A 14,683-nucleotide genomic window follows, 5' to 3' on the forward strand; every position below is an offset into this window, starting at 1 on the left:
GCTCCTTTTCCTTGCAAGCCCCACCCCATCTTCCACGGACAGACAGTGACCAGGGAGTGGCCACCAGCACCTGGCCTCCCGGAGGTGGCTCATGGCTCTTTGGCTTCAGGGTGCTGTTGCTGTTGGCTCCTGCTCCCCTCTACAAACAATCGCTTTAATAAATGTCCTCCTGCCTCAGTGAATTACTCTCTGGGGCGCAGGTGGGGAAACGGAGGGAAGCCCTTCTTCTGTAGGAACTGGGAGCAGCAGATGTTTAAACGTAAAAGACTTCCTCATCATGGGTTGCTTTTTTCATTTGCAAATGACACCCACATATATTCATAAAAGAAAAGACAGACAGAGTCCCAGCAGAGCTTCTGAGCTGGAGCAGGTGCTCGCCTGAGGCCCCCGCTCTCAGGTCCCCCACGCACTGGCATGACCGGCCCTGCTTGTCTCGTCCTGGGTCTCTCGGCTCTGTCCTTGGCAGCCCAGATTTGGGGTCAAGAAGAACAGGAAGGTCCGCTGGAGGCACGAGAAGCACGTAGGCTGGCAGAGGGCAGAGTCCGCAACCTGGGTGTGCCCATCCTGAGGGCACAGTTTCCCAGTGGAGGCAAATGACCACAGGCTGTGCCCCAGGCCTCCTGCCTGAGAGTAGGGCAGGCACAGAGCTCTCCCGCACAGCTTGTGTTTGGTGTCAAGGCTTTTCTATTTTTACATTTCTGTATTTTTCAAAAATAAGTGTTCTAAAGTTCTTATCATAAGAAAAATTATGAATTATGAAACATATTTAAATTATTAAATGTGAATTAAATTAAATATGAAATATATTTGAAATCAAAATAGGGTTTTCAAATAATATAAGTCAACATAATAACATAGTACACAGATACATATTTAATATTATAAAAACTTCATAAATAAAAAAATAGAATGCTTCAAAGCATCTTACATATTATTTAACATCTAGTGCTCATGTCATCTTGCCCATGAAATCTTAGTGTTCAAGCCGCTCAAGTACTGAGAGAGAGCGCTTGTGTAGAACATGATGCACTTCCACGCGTGTTATTGCAGAATCCACGGAATCTCTGGGAGAAGAAAAGCAACCAGCATCATTTCCCGATTTTACCCCAGGACAGTGGGCTCAGGAGCTGACGCAATGCCCACAAAAGCAGCCAGCACCCAGGGCTTCTAACGCTACTCTGGGCCTGGCCAGGATAGGTAACGCCTTCCATGACAGTCTTTGGCAAAATAAATTTCTCCCTCCTATATATACAAACTGTCCAGAAAGAAAACAAAGATACGTAAATAATTCTGCTAAAGTCAGTGGCTGAAGAAAGTTACGTGTGATAAAAACCAACCAAACAAACAAACCAACCGGGTCCAGCAGGACGGCTCTTTCCCTGGGGTAACAGGCAGCTGTCTGGAGCTCTGTGACACCAGCCGGCCCTCCTGCTGCGCTGCGGCCGCTGCCACTCCAGAACTGAGCAGGGCCACCGGGCCACAGTGGTGACTACACACCCATTGTTGGAATGAATGAATGAATGAATGAATGGCACAAAAAATAAGCAGAGTTGCCTGAAACAGGCAGACATGATCATATCCTGTCTGTGTTTTCTTAGGCATATTCTTGCCTTCTGTGAATTCTGTATAAAAGTTGTTAACACGATGCTTTCTTTTTATCTAAGGTTTACTGTTTGCAGGGAGAGTGGCCCTTTAGGATCATCCAGCTTGTCTGGGTTCGCGTGGGACTGTCCCTGTTTCTGCACTGGAAGTCCCTTGTCCCTGGAAACAACTCCATCCCAGGCAAACAGGGACAATTAATCACCTACGTCTAGATGGCTTCTTTAGGGCAAAATACAGGGTCAGGAATTCACAGCCTGAATTTGTCGGTTCTTACAATCTTATGGCCACATAAAGTGGCAACGTGAACTTTGAGTGCAGGCTATTTTAAAACTGGGGAGATCACTTTCAGTGGTCCCTGCTTTTTTGCCTCTGAAAGACACAGTACTCAGTGAATGGTGGGGCAGTGGGCAGGAGCAGGAGGGTCTGAATTCAGCCCCTCGCCCAGACCACATTGTCCCCTTCTGCAAAACCGAGGCCTTCATCCCAGGCAGGAGTTTCTTAAACTCCTTTCAAATACCCAACTCGCTGCATTGATGAAGTCAGCTTTCTGAGCTGCATGGTAGCCCCTTCTCGCCTCCTACCTTGAAATCTGGGTAAGTTATCTCTTCTTCATCCCTAGCACTGCCTCTGCCATGAAACCTTTCCGGGCCTTCCCAAACATCCGATCACCACTCCCAGTCTCTAACATGGACCCATGTCCCTCCACCTGGGTGGACCTTCTGAAAATGGAACTTCTTCGGCATCAGTTTCCCCACGTGTTAAACAAGGAAGACACCCATCAAAAATGACCTGATGAGGATTCCATCCCCACCGTTCCACTGAAGTTGAAAACATCTTTTTCCCTACATGTGAGCCATCTGTTGCTTCTGTTGCTTTACTTAACGCTATTTCTTGTGCAATTAAAACAGTACTCTATGCAAAACATTCTTCGCTGTGATGAACAGACTGCTGGGTGGAGTGCTAGTACATAGTAGTTCCTCAATAATTCTGTGTGGGTCCTTCTCCTTCTGCCCCAGTCTCAAGATGTATGTGACCTGGGCAGTATTTGAATTGAGAATCTATTCTCCAAAGTGCCTAATCTGAAATCTTGTGCCTAAGGAGACTTGAGCACCAGTAAGAGTTTGATTTTGAATGTGGAAAAACTCGAAACTGTCCTTGGCTCTCACACCAAAAAAACAACCAACAACACAGAAGGCTTCGGTGAGCAAGTGCAGGTAATTTCTCGCCACCAATAAACAAGCAGTCAACCTGCAGCTGACACCACGGGTGCCCTCCAGTTCAACCCTGACACCCTCCACCTGGAGACAGCGGCACGTCCCACAGGGCGAGGTTCAGGACCACAAGACTGCCCCCACCTCCTTAAACACCAGTCTCAGGTTCGGGGCTCTGAACTTCTGACCAACTGGCTTCACGTTGGGGTTCCCATGACCCCCTGTTTGGGTTTGATTAATTTGCTGGAGTGGCTCACAGAACTCAGGGAAACATGTTTTCCAGCTTATGATGAAGAATGTTTTAAAGGATGGAAGTAAACAGTCAGATGAAGAGACACCCAGGGCGAGGTCTGGAAGGGTCCCAAGCGCAGGAGTTTTTGTCTCTGTGAAATTGAGGTGCGCTACCCTCCCGGCACATGGATGAGCTCTTGTTCACTCCCCTTATGTTCAGCTATCCAGAAACTCTCCAAATCCTATTCTTTTGGGTTTCTACGGAGCCTTCATTATGTGGCCATGAGTGAGTAAGCCATTGGTCTTGGTTGATCAACCCTGGAGGTTGCGTGGGGTGAGGAGGTCTAACAGTCCCAATCCTGCCTTCGCCTTTCCAGTGGCCAGCCCCATCCTGAAGGTGCATAGGGGCTGCCATCATTAGCATACAAAAGACATCACTTTGGAGACTCTAAGCATTTTAGAAGTTGTATGCCAGAAAACACGAAGTCGAAGATCAGATACATCTTTCAGAGCATCACAGATTTCATGATACTCTCTTTGACAACATGAAAAAGTTCTCATTTTTCCACATGAGTAGATTAAATCTACCAAAGAATTTTCTTATGGGAACTATTTACCTTTTTGACTATTTTGACCCGATTTCACACTTATAGAATGGTTGTGAGAGTAAAAGTACAAAGATGCACAGGTGTTCTCCCCCCAGAATCTCTACATTTTGTGGTATTCACTTTTCCTTCATATGAACTTATACTTGGAAGGGGCCATAGAGAACATTTATTCCAACATTCTTGTATTTGAGATTAGGGAACTGGACCCAACCACTCAGTCTCCTGCCCGTGGTACTGACTGGTACCCACAGCCTCCGAGCCTCAGCACTGAGTCCACTTCCTGGTCCCAGCCACACATCACATCATCACAACAGATCTTGTTTCAGCAACTCGCTTCCCAAATGCTCAGAGCTGCGCTTGGCACGGAAGGGATGGCAACACCTCACAACCCTCCCAGACTCGTCTGAAATGGACCTGTTCCCACTGTCCACTCTACTAGTCACACCTGCTGGAATATCAATCTTTTTAGGAGAACAGGTTTGCATCAGTCATGACACCTGCCTTGGAGAGAGGAAATAGTGCTGCTGGGAAACGCGAAAAATTGTTTACCCCTCCTCAGTTTGAGGACAAATATTTAAGTCATTATCTATGTGAAATTTTCACTGCCCTAACGCCTCTTTATTTGTGCTTTTTGTTTCCTAGTGAAAAGTAAAACACGTTTGCTCTTGCAAAATTGTGCAAGGAAGATGCTCAGGGATATTGCCCCTCTTTCCTTCTCCTCTCTGGTCAAGCGAGGGATGGGAAAAAGCATAAAGGAACACAGAAGAGGGAGATGTGGAATTAGCTTTAGAGAACACTCTTTCGGCGTCCCTTCCTGCTTGCCGCCTGCCGTTGGCAATGGCAGTCCCGCTCTCTCTGCACCTGTGGCTCCTGCGAGAACGTGTTACAGGTGAAGAAGCCACTCACAGCCCTTACTGAGATTCCTACAGCAATAATCTGAGAGTTATAAATTCACTTATGGACCTAAAACAAATGAACCGGAGTAGGTATCCCATTCTACAGCCAGCCAGTTTATCTGGTCGAGCACACTTTGCCTTGAACATGTGGTTGAACGATGCCTGTGAAGAGAAGCAAGTGCATTCTTCCCACGTGATCAGGTCTGACTTGGGATGAGTGGGCAATGTTAAGGCCTGTACTGGTTTTCCCATGGCTCTTTTCCAGCTCTCAGGTGGGCATGGAGCATTTCAGCAGGGAAATCTTGTTTGATTATAGAGAAGTTTACCTCCACTTGTTTGGTTTTCTCATCAACATAAGTTGACGATAACTTCCTTCCGGAAAGAGTTAGGAAGGTCTCTGAAAATGCTGCACTGGGTTTCACAAGTTGCACTGGAATCTGTAATACTCTTATAGGGCAGGTTAAGACCACAGACACACACAAGTCACAGTGCCCAGGTGTGAGGCCTCAAAATCACCTGCAGCTGGGGAGTGGCCTTTCCACCTAAAACTGTGAAACTAAATTTTAGGGGAGAGACAGTCAGGGCGATGAGGCAAGCAATATGGACAATTCTCTTGATCTCGTCTGAGTCTGAAGCAAATGGTGTTTTGTAAACCTGGCTTTGTGGATTTTCAAAATTTCAGCTGTATGCTGAACCTTTTAAGTGTGCTGCTGCCTTTCAGATACTTATTACAAAGAAGCTTATTTGGAGAAGAGGTTACTCCCAGGTTAGGGGAAGGGCAAATGTCTTCCATTTCGAGCATCAGAAACTGCATTTTCAGTTCAGGAATAAGGGTGATGGATTTCATCCTGAATTTATGTGTGTGTAAACCAACCAAAATGAAGCTGGAAGAAGCTTTGTGTGCAGAGCACCATTACACAGCAATGTTCATTTAGCAAAGCATGGTGACAGCACTGGAGCGTTGTCTTACAAACCCACTGTAGCCTATGGCATGTGCCAGAGAAAGTCACAGATGCACGGCCATCCCTGAGGAGAGGCACAGAGGCTGAGGATCTGCTTTCTTCTTTGAGGCTGGTACTGAGATAATGTCACCAGGAATGTTTTCTAACGCACGGGTGGAGAAAAGTGGAGTTTCTCTAACAGGAAATTCTTTAAGCTAGAAAAATGTTCAAGCGGCCATTGTAAAGATGTGCTCGGAAGGTCAAGAATTGAGACCTTGGATACTGACAGCAAGTACCCCTACATTTGGAACCTGAATTAAGAAAGTTAATCCCTTTGAGTCCACTTTGACTAGTTAGCCATCGTGGAGTGAGTAGCCCTGTCTGCTCTGCAGGGCTCCAGGTGATGCTGGGGGTGCTGAAAAGCAGCATAGGACTCACCAAAGCATCCTCTATCAGCTACAGGAACCATGCATTATACAAGTTAACAATAGTCACATCCCCGAATTCCCTGCTCCCATCCACACCATAAATGCCCTGGTGGCAACCGCCTCCTGCAAGCTCTTTGGGATCACAGGCAGCTCACAGTACAGCTCCTACCTCCTGCCTCGGAAGCAAAGGTTACCTTCCTTGAACAGTCTGGATGAGGTCCTCACTAACATTAAAAGGACAATGAATATCTCAATTGCTGTTTAATGTTTTAATTTGTGCCACTTTTAAAAGCAATTTAGATTTTACATGAATTAGAGGGGTGTGTTTTACTCCCATCCAGGTAAAATATGGGCAGGGAATCCTGGACTCCTGGAGATGTTCCTGCAGGAAGTCCATGGGCACCTGAGTAGTTGGAATGGGAAGGGAGAGTTTGGCCTGAGACAGCATGAGCTCCTCGCAGGAACAAAGGCTTTGTGAAAATACCCTGTTTCCCGTCCCTGGGAGAGGGTCAGGGTGGGTGGAAGGGTCAGGAGAAAGAAGGATCATCAAAGAAGAAAGTCAACCAAAAACTGGAAAAGAGTAGACCCATCCCATTGTTTCCACAGAATTCATGTCATGAGAACAGACTCCTGGGGTCCCATTTCCTGTCTCTCCTGCACTTTTTCTCATGAGAATCTTGTCTTGGACTATGGGCCTGTAACAGTTTGGACAGTCAAGGGCACCAGGCTGTCCGCTGAGAATAAGGTGTAGGGAAGACAGCCTCCTTGGCAATCAAATAATTAAGCCAAGAGATGAAGCATCGGCCTTTTATTAAACTCTCAAGCTAGCTAAGTGTTCATGTCTTAAAGCCTCTTATCTAGACCAGCGGAAGAGTGTAAAATGGGAATGCAATCCGGCTCGTTAACGTCGCATCAGAAGCTCAGTTCAGTGTGGTGCCTCATTGCCTCGTGTTGCCCTCACCCAGCAAACAAACAAAACCACACTAAATCTCAGTCCCAGAAAACAAACAGTTTGACCACTGGGGAGGAGATCACTTTTCTGGGAAATTTGCAGAAGAAAACAGTCGATTCCATTCTTCGGTCTCATCTCCACAGAGAAGTTGCAGTGGAACTGAACGATCTTATGGATCTATCCTCTTTTTCTCTCTTTACAGAACCCACCTCCTTTTCCCATCAGGGTTATAGAAAATAGGATATAACTGGGTCATTAGGTTCAGGCCCAGAGAGCTGTCCAAAGGTCAATGGAGTGATATTTTCACAGCTAGCAGAATAGTTTTCCCACTGCAAATGTGGGGGTGAGAGACATTTGTGCTTCCCTGATTTCCTATCAAGTTTAGATGGCTGCATGGAGGGGTAGGTAGACAGATGATAGGAGATGGATTGATAGATACATGAGATAGGAAGATAGGCAGACAGGTGCACTCCATAAAAGAGGAGATGAAGGGGAAAATTCGAAAAATGATCAAGTTTTTTTTTGGAGTTTTTTGTTTGTTGGCTTGTGTTTTGGTTCTGTTTATACTTTAAATGGAGTATAGGGATTGTGAAGATGGTGACTGGGTGAACTCTTGTCTCCAAATCTCGCGTCTCTCTTCCAGCAGGGCTGTTGTAAGATGACTCACCAAGACACAGAAAAAGCAACATGGCAAGCCACTGTCCGCAAGATCACCTTTTCTACAGTGCAGTGGGTTATCTTCCTCACGAGTGAGCCCAGAGGAAAGGCTGGACCTCCCTGGAAAAATCACTCCCATAATGAAAGCAGACCCTGACCCGGGCCGCAATCTTCACCCAGCCCTCCACCTTCTAAAAATAACAGCGCCAGGCCACTCTTCCTTCCAGCTGCAGGCTCAGGACAGGGCCTTTCTAAAAAAAAAGAAAAAGAAAAAGTGCTTCTTCCTGTTTCACTAGTACTAGACACAGATGGCCAAGGACTCCCCACACAGATGCCCTAAATTTCACGTCCAGTGTGACAGGGATGATGTGAAAGAGGGAAAACAGGCTGCTGCTGGCTGTGGTTAGAGAATCAGGAAACAGGGCAGCTGTCCACGGGGCTTTGGCCATTAGAGCCGTGGGAAAGCCACTCGCTGATTTCGCCTGTTTTCCTGCCCTCTCCACGGAGCAAGTGCAGGTGTTTTAGAGACGCTTTGCTGCTTTAGAGACGGACGGGTGTTTTAGAGACACTTTGGGTTGAAGCTGGACGTTGCATCTTCACTCAGAGGGACCTCAGTGCACACACAAGCCAGTTCCTGGGCACTGAGTTCCACCCTTGTGTGCTGCTAAGTGGTAGGGCCCTGGTTTTCCAGAAGAGCAAAGGAACTTTCTATTATACCAAAGCGGCTTCAGTCTCACGCTGGTCCTCAAGCAGCAAAGCAAAGGCTCGGTAATGCTTCCCTCCACAAAGGTTCAATCAGAGAGGCTCTCACCCCCTGGGGTACCCACAATGTTCCAACAGCCTCCTGATGGGTCCTAGTGGTGAAAAGACCCAGCGCCAGGCCTCAGGGGACCTCCCCCATCCCCCCACAGCATCTGTCCCATGGGCCACTTCAGCCTCAGCCTCAGGCAAAACCTCTGGAAATCAGGAAATCTCCAGCTGTTTCCACAAAACCTCCAGCCCTTCGCCCTACTCTGCACAAACCCTCTCCTGGGAACTCTATTAAAAATGAAATTAAATTTTATAAAAGCAGGTATTATATTGCCAGTTCTCACTGTGTATTGTACAGGTACAGAGCCTGGGCTTGATCACATATGGGATTTTTGTTCTTTGTATAACAATTTGGGAATCAAGCATTTAGTCCATACTATAACCTCCATTATAAAACTTTTCTGTTAATAAATTAGATTAGACTTACATCGTTACAACGTGTACTGCCTTTCCCAGAAACACAACCAGCCATAAGTTCTGGGAATGCAGTTTTGACCAGAGGGGAAAAGGGGCTTAACACCAAAGACCTGGGTTCAAGCCCCTTTCTCTGCTACTTTCTGGTTGAATTTCTTAGAGAAGTTGCTCAGCTTCCTCCCGTGTGAACTGTAGTTAATGATAATAGCCACCTGCCTTGCTTGTTTTAATGGTCAACTGTGAAGATAAAATAAAAGCACTTTATAAATGCTTTATGAACGTCAGCTAGAAAGATAAACACCTTTGCCTGAAGCAGTCAATAATGATGAAATCCGTATCAGCCAATCAACATTTCATGTAATGTTCCATGTTCCATTTCCAAAGGGAAAAAGTTCTCTCCACAGAAGTTGGTAAAAATAGGTAGAGTATTAGTTTGCTAAAGCTGCCATGACGAAGTACCAGGGACTGGGCTGCTTAAACAACAGGAAGTTATTCTCTCACAGTTCTGGAGGCTGGAAGTCCGAGATCAGGTTGGGCAGGGCTGGCTTCTCCTGGGGCCTCTCTCCTTGGCTTATAGTTGACGTCTTCTCCCTGTGTCCTCACGTGGTGGTCCCTCTGTGCGTGTCTGTGCCCTAGTCTCCTCTTCTTGCACAGTCACCAGTCAGATTGGGTTGAAGTCCACTGTGGTCACCTAATTTTAATTTCACTACCTCTCTAAAGGCCCTGTCTCTAAACACAGCCACATTCTGAGGAACTGGAGGAGTTGGAGCAGGACACAGTTCACCCCACATCAGGTGGATAGGACAGAAACTTCACCCATAAATTGAACTTGTTCGTTTACTTTTTTTCACTCTTTAATTTCAATCATCAATTTCGTTCAAAGAATGGTTTCTGATATAGTGAATCTAGAAACTTTGGGCGGGCCTCATTTTCTCCACAGCTTGATTTGTGGCCACACTTACCAAGCCTGGGAACATTCGCTTTTATAGAAGAAGAAAAGGAACCACAACCACAGACAGAGTCCTGGCTGTGTCTGAACCACCTGCCCCAGGGCGGGGCTGTTTCTCCAGCTCTGCCAGGGAAGCATTTGGCAGTCCAGGGCTGATGAACTTCCATGCATTTTTCTCCCTCCAAAGGTTTTCAGAGTTTGCTAGGCCTTACTTTCATTGGCCCATTCAGAAAAGAAAAGCTGACTTCCTGAGTGCTCCTTACAAACAGTCTCCAAATCGCCCAAGAAAGCTGACGCCACCATTCAGAGAACCCTGACCCTACTCTCAATAGTGCAGATGTGCCCAGGATGAGATACAAAACAAAACTGATGAAGAGAAACTGTAATTTTACTCAAGAATGGATGCCAAGGCCACTATTTTATGGCAGGATAATTTGACAGAAACATGTGTATACATTTCCATAAAGGATTTTCATCACACATTCCTTCAATGGAGGTGGGTCTCATATTTAGTAGAAAAAAAGTACTTTTGTGTCCGTAGTGTTATAAACATTCTGCTTTCAAATAACAATTGCTTCTTACCTCTAAGCTAAAAACTTAAAAAACAATTTCATACTTAATGTCTCACTTTAAAAATCTTATCACCACCTCTCTTTAGGTAATTGGCGTTCAAAAAGTTTTTTATTTGTTTATGATTAAGAAGCTGTGTCCTGAGTAATAAAAGGAAACATACATTAATTGGATTTAATCAGAGCTTAAAACTTTTTATTGAAGACACCATCAAGAAAGTGAAAGACCCGGGTGCGGTGGCTCACACCTATAATCCCAACACTCTGGGAGGCCAACATGGGCGGATCACCTGAGGTCAGGAGTTCGAGACCAGCCTGGCCAACATGGTGAAACCCCATCTCTACTAAAAATACAAAAATTAGCTGGGCGCCGTGGTACATGCCTGTAATCCCAGCTACTTGGGAGGCTGAGGCACAAGAATTGCTTGAACCCAGGATATGGAGGTTGCAGTGAGGTAAAATCACACCACTGCTCTCTAGCCTAGGTGACAGAGTGAGACTCCATTAAAAAAAAAAAAGACAACCCACAGAATGAAAGAAAATATCCTCAAGTCATGTATCTGATAAGAGGCTTGTATCTAGAATATATGCACTCAACAATAAAAATGCCAATAACCCAATTTCAAAATGAACAAAAGACTTACATAGACATTTCTCTGAAGATACACAAAAGGACACTAAGCACATGAAAATATGAAAAAATGCTCAGCCACATTAGCCATCAGGGAAATGCAAAACAAAACCACACTGAGGTGCCCCTGCCCACTGACCAGCTTGGCTCCAATCAGAAAGAGACAATAGTAAGTGTTGATGAGGATGCGGAGAAATCGGAACCTTGTACATTACCAGTGGGAATGTAAAATTGTACATCTTTGAAAAATAGTCTGGAAGTTCCTCAAAAGGTTAGAGATAGAGTTGCCATATGATCCAGCAACTCCATTCATAGATATACACCTAAGAGAAAGGAAAACATATATCCACGTGAAAACTTGCCTAGTTTGAGCATTCATTATCCAAAATACTTTGGACCAGAAGTGCTTCAGGTTCCAGATTTTGGTTTTTTTTTGGATTTTGGAATATTTCCACATACATAATGAGATATCTTGGGGATGGGACCCAAGTCTAAACATGGAATTCATTTATGTTTCATATACACCTTATACACGCACACGTAGTTTGATGGTAATCTTATACAACATTTCTAATAATTTTGCGCATGAAACAAAACGTGGGTACACTGAACCATCAGAAAGCGAACTTGTCATTATCTCAGCCACCCATGCTATGGGTCTTAGCCCCATGTGGGGCCCTGCAGGAACCTACCACTGGTGCATCCAGCCTGCACACTTGCCATTTTATTACTCTCTGTAGGTGTGCTGTCCTGGGGGGAATCGGGACATGCTATGGAAAGATATTTCCCAGCTGAAGGGGGATGTTTTCTCACTTAGGGACGCTGAATAAACTGTGCAGTGCACCTGCATTTTTACTGGGATCCGTCACATGGGGTCAGGTGCAGAATTTTCCACTTGTGGTGTCATGTTCATGATCAAAAAGTTTCAGATTTTGGAGCATTTTGGATTTCAGATTTTATGGTGAGGGATGCTCAACCTGTATATGAATGACATCATTATCCATAACAGGCAAAAAGTCAGAACAATCTAAATGTTCATCAGCTGATGAATGAATACATAGCATGCTGTATTCATGCAATGAAATGTTATTTGGCCATGATAAGAAATGAAGTATTGGTACACGTTTCACTGATACATTCTGCAATGAACCTTGAAAATATTAGGCTAAGTGAACGAAGCCAGACACATAAGATCCATTTTGTCTGAGTCTGTTTACAAGAAATATCCAGAATAGGCAAATCTAGGGAGACACAAAGTAGATTTATGGGTGTCAATGACTGGAGGTGGGAGAGAGAAAGGCGGAGTGGCTGCTAAGGGCTATGGGGCTTTTTGAAGGGTGTTGAATATGTTCAGGATCCACCCCATTCCTCAAGAGTGATGGCTGAGGGCACACCCCAGGGACAAGGTCAGCGGTTGATAGGAGGAGGAGCATTTAGAGCTCGTCTACGCAGCATCCCGGGATGCGTGTCCCAGCGGGCTTGCCTCCTGGGGTTGTGGTTGTACACAGGAAAGACGAAATCTCCAAGCACGTGTTGGTGGGCATCCTTGCCTATTTTATTCATCATTGTATTTCCTGGCATAGCAGATGCTCCATCAATGCTGAACGAATGCGTGAATAAAAAGCTTATGTATTTTTTCCTTACCCCTCATCACCTTAGCATTTGTCCTGAAATATGAGGCACAGCCATCTGGAAAATGGGCTTCCTGCATGTCCAAGGAGGAAACCGGTCTCCCCACACGGCTGTATTTTCCATCTTGCTCTTACCCATAATAGGCATTTTAACTCAGAAGGAGGCATGTGATGGGTGCTAACGCACAGCGAGTGCTGAGCTCCGTCCCCGATTGCAAGCGTGCAGGAAACGTGGCTTCCTTGTTCTGTAGGTGAGCTGACCTCGAGGAGAAGCCCGATTCTGGACTGGCGGGGATGCTCTGCACCAACCCGGGGTCCCTGTGATTCCGCAGGAGAGATGAGGATCCCTTAGGGACGGGTGGAGCCTCACGGGCCACCCCTGCGGGTGCTGCGGAGACGCCCTGCTGGCCCTCCGGTTGGGATGCAGGCAGGTCCCGGCTGCCCCTCACTGTGCTGTGAGTATGAACCCCTCACGCCTCTCCCCTGCCACGCCCATGCAGCCCTTGAGTGTCCAGGAAATGTTTCATGGCTTCAGGACAGAAACCTCCACAAGGCTCCCGACCTGGTCCTCCAGACACACCTGCAGACGTCTCCTGTGTCCCTGCTCCACGCTGGGCACTCTGAGGTCAGCCCGGGACCCCACCTCCACCACCAGCCCAGGGCATGAGGGCCAGAATAGAGGGTCCCCGGGGAGGGCCACCACTCTCGGGACCCGCTTTCCCTCCAGCTGTCCAGCTTCCCAGCTCAAGAAATCCAGTCTGGGGCCAGCTGAGAGTCCTCTGCCAGGGCCCAGGCTTTTCAGATTCAAAACCAAGAAATCAGCTAGTGTGTTGTCTGTGTTCTGCTACGTTTTACCTGAGGAGGGCATTCCCTGGAAATAAAGGCAGAGTGGGCAGGTGCCCAGTGGGGGATGGTAGAAGTAACAGGAAATACCCAGGAGACCACTCAATGGCCCTAGTCCTGAAGAGTCCACTGTAGAACTTTACAAAAGTTAAGAAGCATGGTGAGTGCTTCCACCTCAGGCCAGCAAGAGGAGGGGAGGGGAGCCTGGTGCTGTTGCACAAAGCAGGTCTTCGGTCACAGGCCCACCCACTCCAGGTGCAGCCCAGCTTCCACCAAAGACGAGGCGAAATAGGGGTGGGTGGGCAGATACCCAATCCTCAAAGTTGGAAGATGAAATCCTCTCAGACTTCTGCTTCCTTCCATACCTTCTACCATGACCCTTTTGGAGGGTGTCAGGGCAGATGCCCCTACTGCAGAATTTAGGTCCAGAAGGTAGAGGGAGGGCTCTGCTCTGCTGTCCCTGGGGGGGCCTGGCTCTAGAGACTTCCCCTGAGGGGCACACTGGGAAAGAAGATCTCAAACCCACGTCATGTCACAAACAGCTGACACACGCCAAGAGCTTCTAGTCTAAGCTGGAGAAAGGAGGTGCTGGAAAGGCTGGGGCCAACCCAGGTTGCCTTCAAATATCCCAAGGCTGTCAGATAACCAAAGAATGTGGAGGAAGTTACAGGGAGGTGGGGTTTATTCAAACAAGAAAGATCAGGTAGTTTCCGTGGGAGTCAGCACCTCGTCCCTAAGCGCGTCCGGGCGGAGTTTGACTGGCAAGGCAGGACTGTCATGAAAGAGGTTTCCCATTAAACAGAGTTTCATCCAAATGGTCTCTGAAGTCACAGCTGACTGTCAGGACTCTACGACCACAGTGTCCAGGTCAAGGTTGGCTGATACGGGATATTGAAGCAAATATCAAACCAAAGAGTCAAATGATCCATCCTTTAGAATAGATTCACATTTTTAAAAATCCCATTTCTCTTTCCTATGAAGTCACTTTTATTTAATTGTTCATAAAAATGAATCTTAAAAATTTATGCTCAGCTGAAAGTTCATAAAACATGTAATTAGGGCATTGCACATCAGCCACACATCTGGATTCATGAGTTCATTGAAAGCTGACAGCAATCACTGGGGTCACTACGAGTCCTGGCCACCTGTCAGAGGCCGATGGCTGCAGCTATCCTTTAACGGCCTGGTCTTTGCACTGGCCAAAGAGACAGTCAACGTCAGTCAGCACTTGCTGTTAATAGTAGATGTGGCCGGGTGTGGTGGCTCACGTCCGTAATCCCAGCACTTTGGGAGGCCAAGGAGGGCAGACG

General features: G+C 46.6%; 1 long non-coding RNA gene across 1 annotated transcript; it reads right to left on the reverse strand.

Annotated features, from left to right (window-relative positions):
- Window positions 1–6,175: 6,175 nt before the first annotated feature.
- Window positions 6,176–14,291, reverse strand: LOC105521094. The gene is made up of 3 exons (XR_001003222.1): window positions 13,386–14,291; window positions 8,764–8,987; window positions 6,176–7,777 (listed from the first exon to the last, which is right to left on the reverse strand). It is a non-coding gene; the product is annotated as an uncharacterized LOC105521094 (long non-coding RNA).
- Between the last annotated feature and the right edge of the window lie 392 nt (window positions 14,292–14,683).

Source organism: Colobus angolensis, unplaced genomic scaffold (assembly GCF_000951035.1).
Source record: "Colobus angolensis palliatus isolate OR3802 unplaced genomic scaffold, Cang.pa_1.0 Scaffold396, whole genome shotgun sequence".
In the NCBI taxonomy this organism is placed as follows: domain Eukaryota; kingdom Metazoa; phylum Chordata; class Mammalia; order Primates; family Cercopithecidae; genus Colobus; species Colobus angolensis.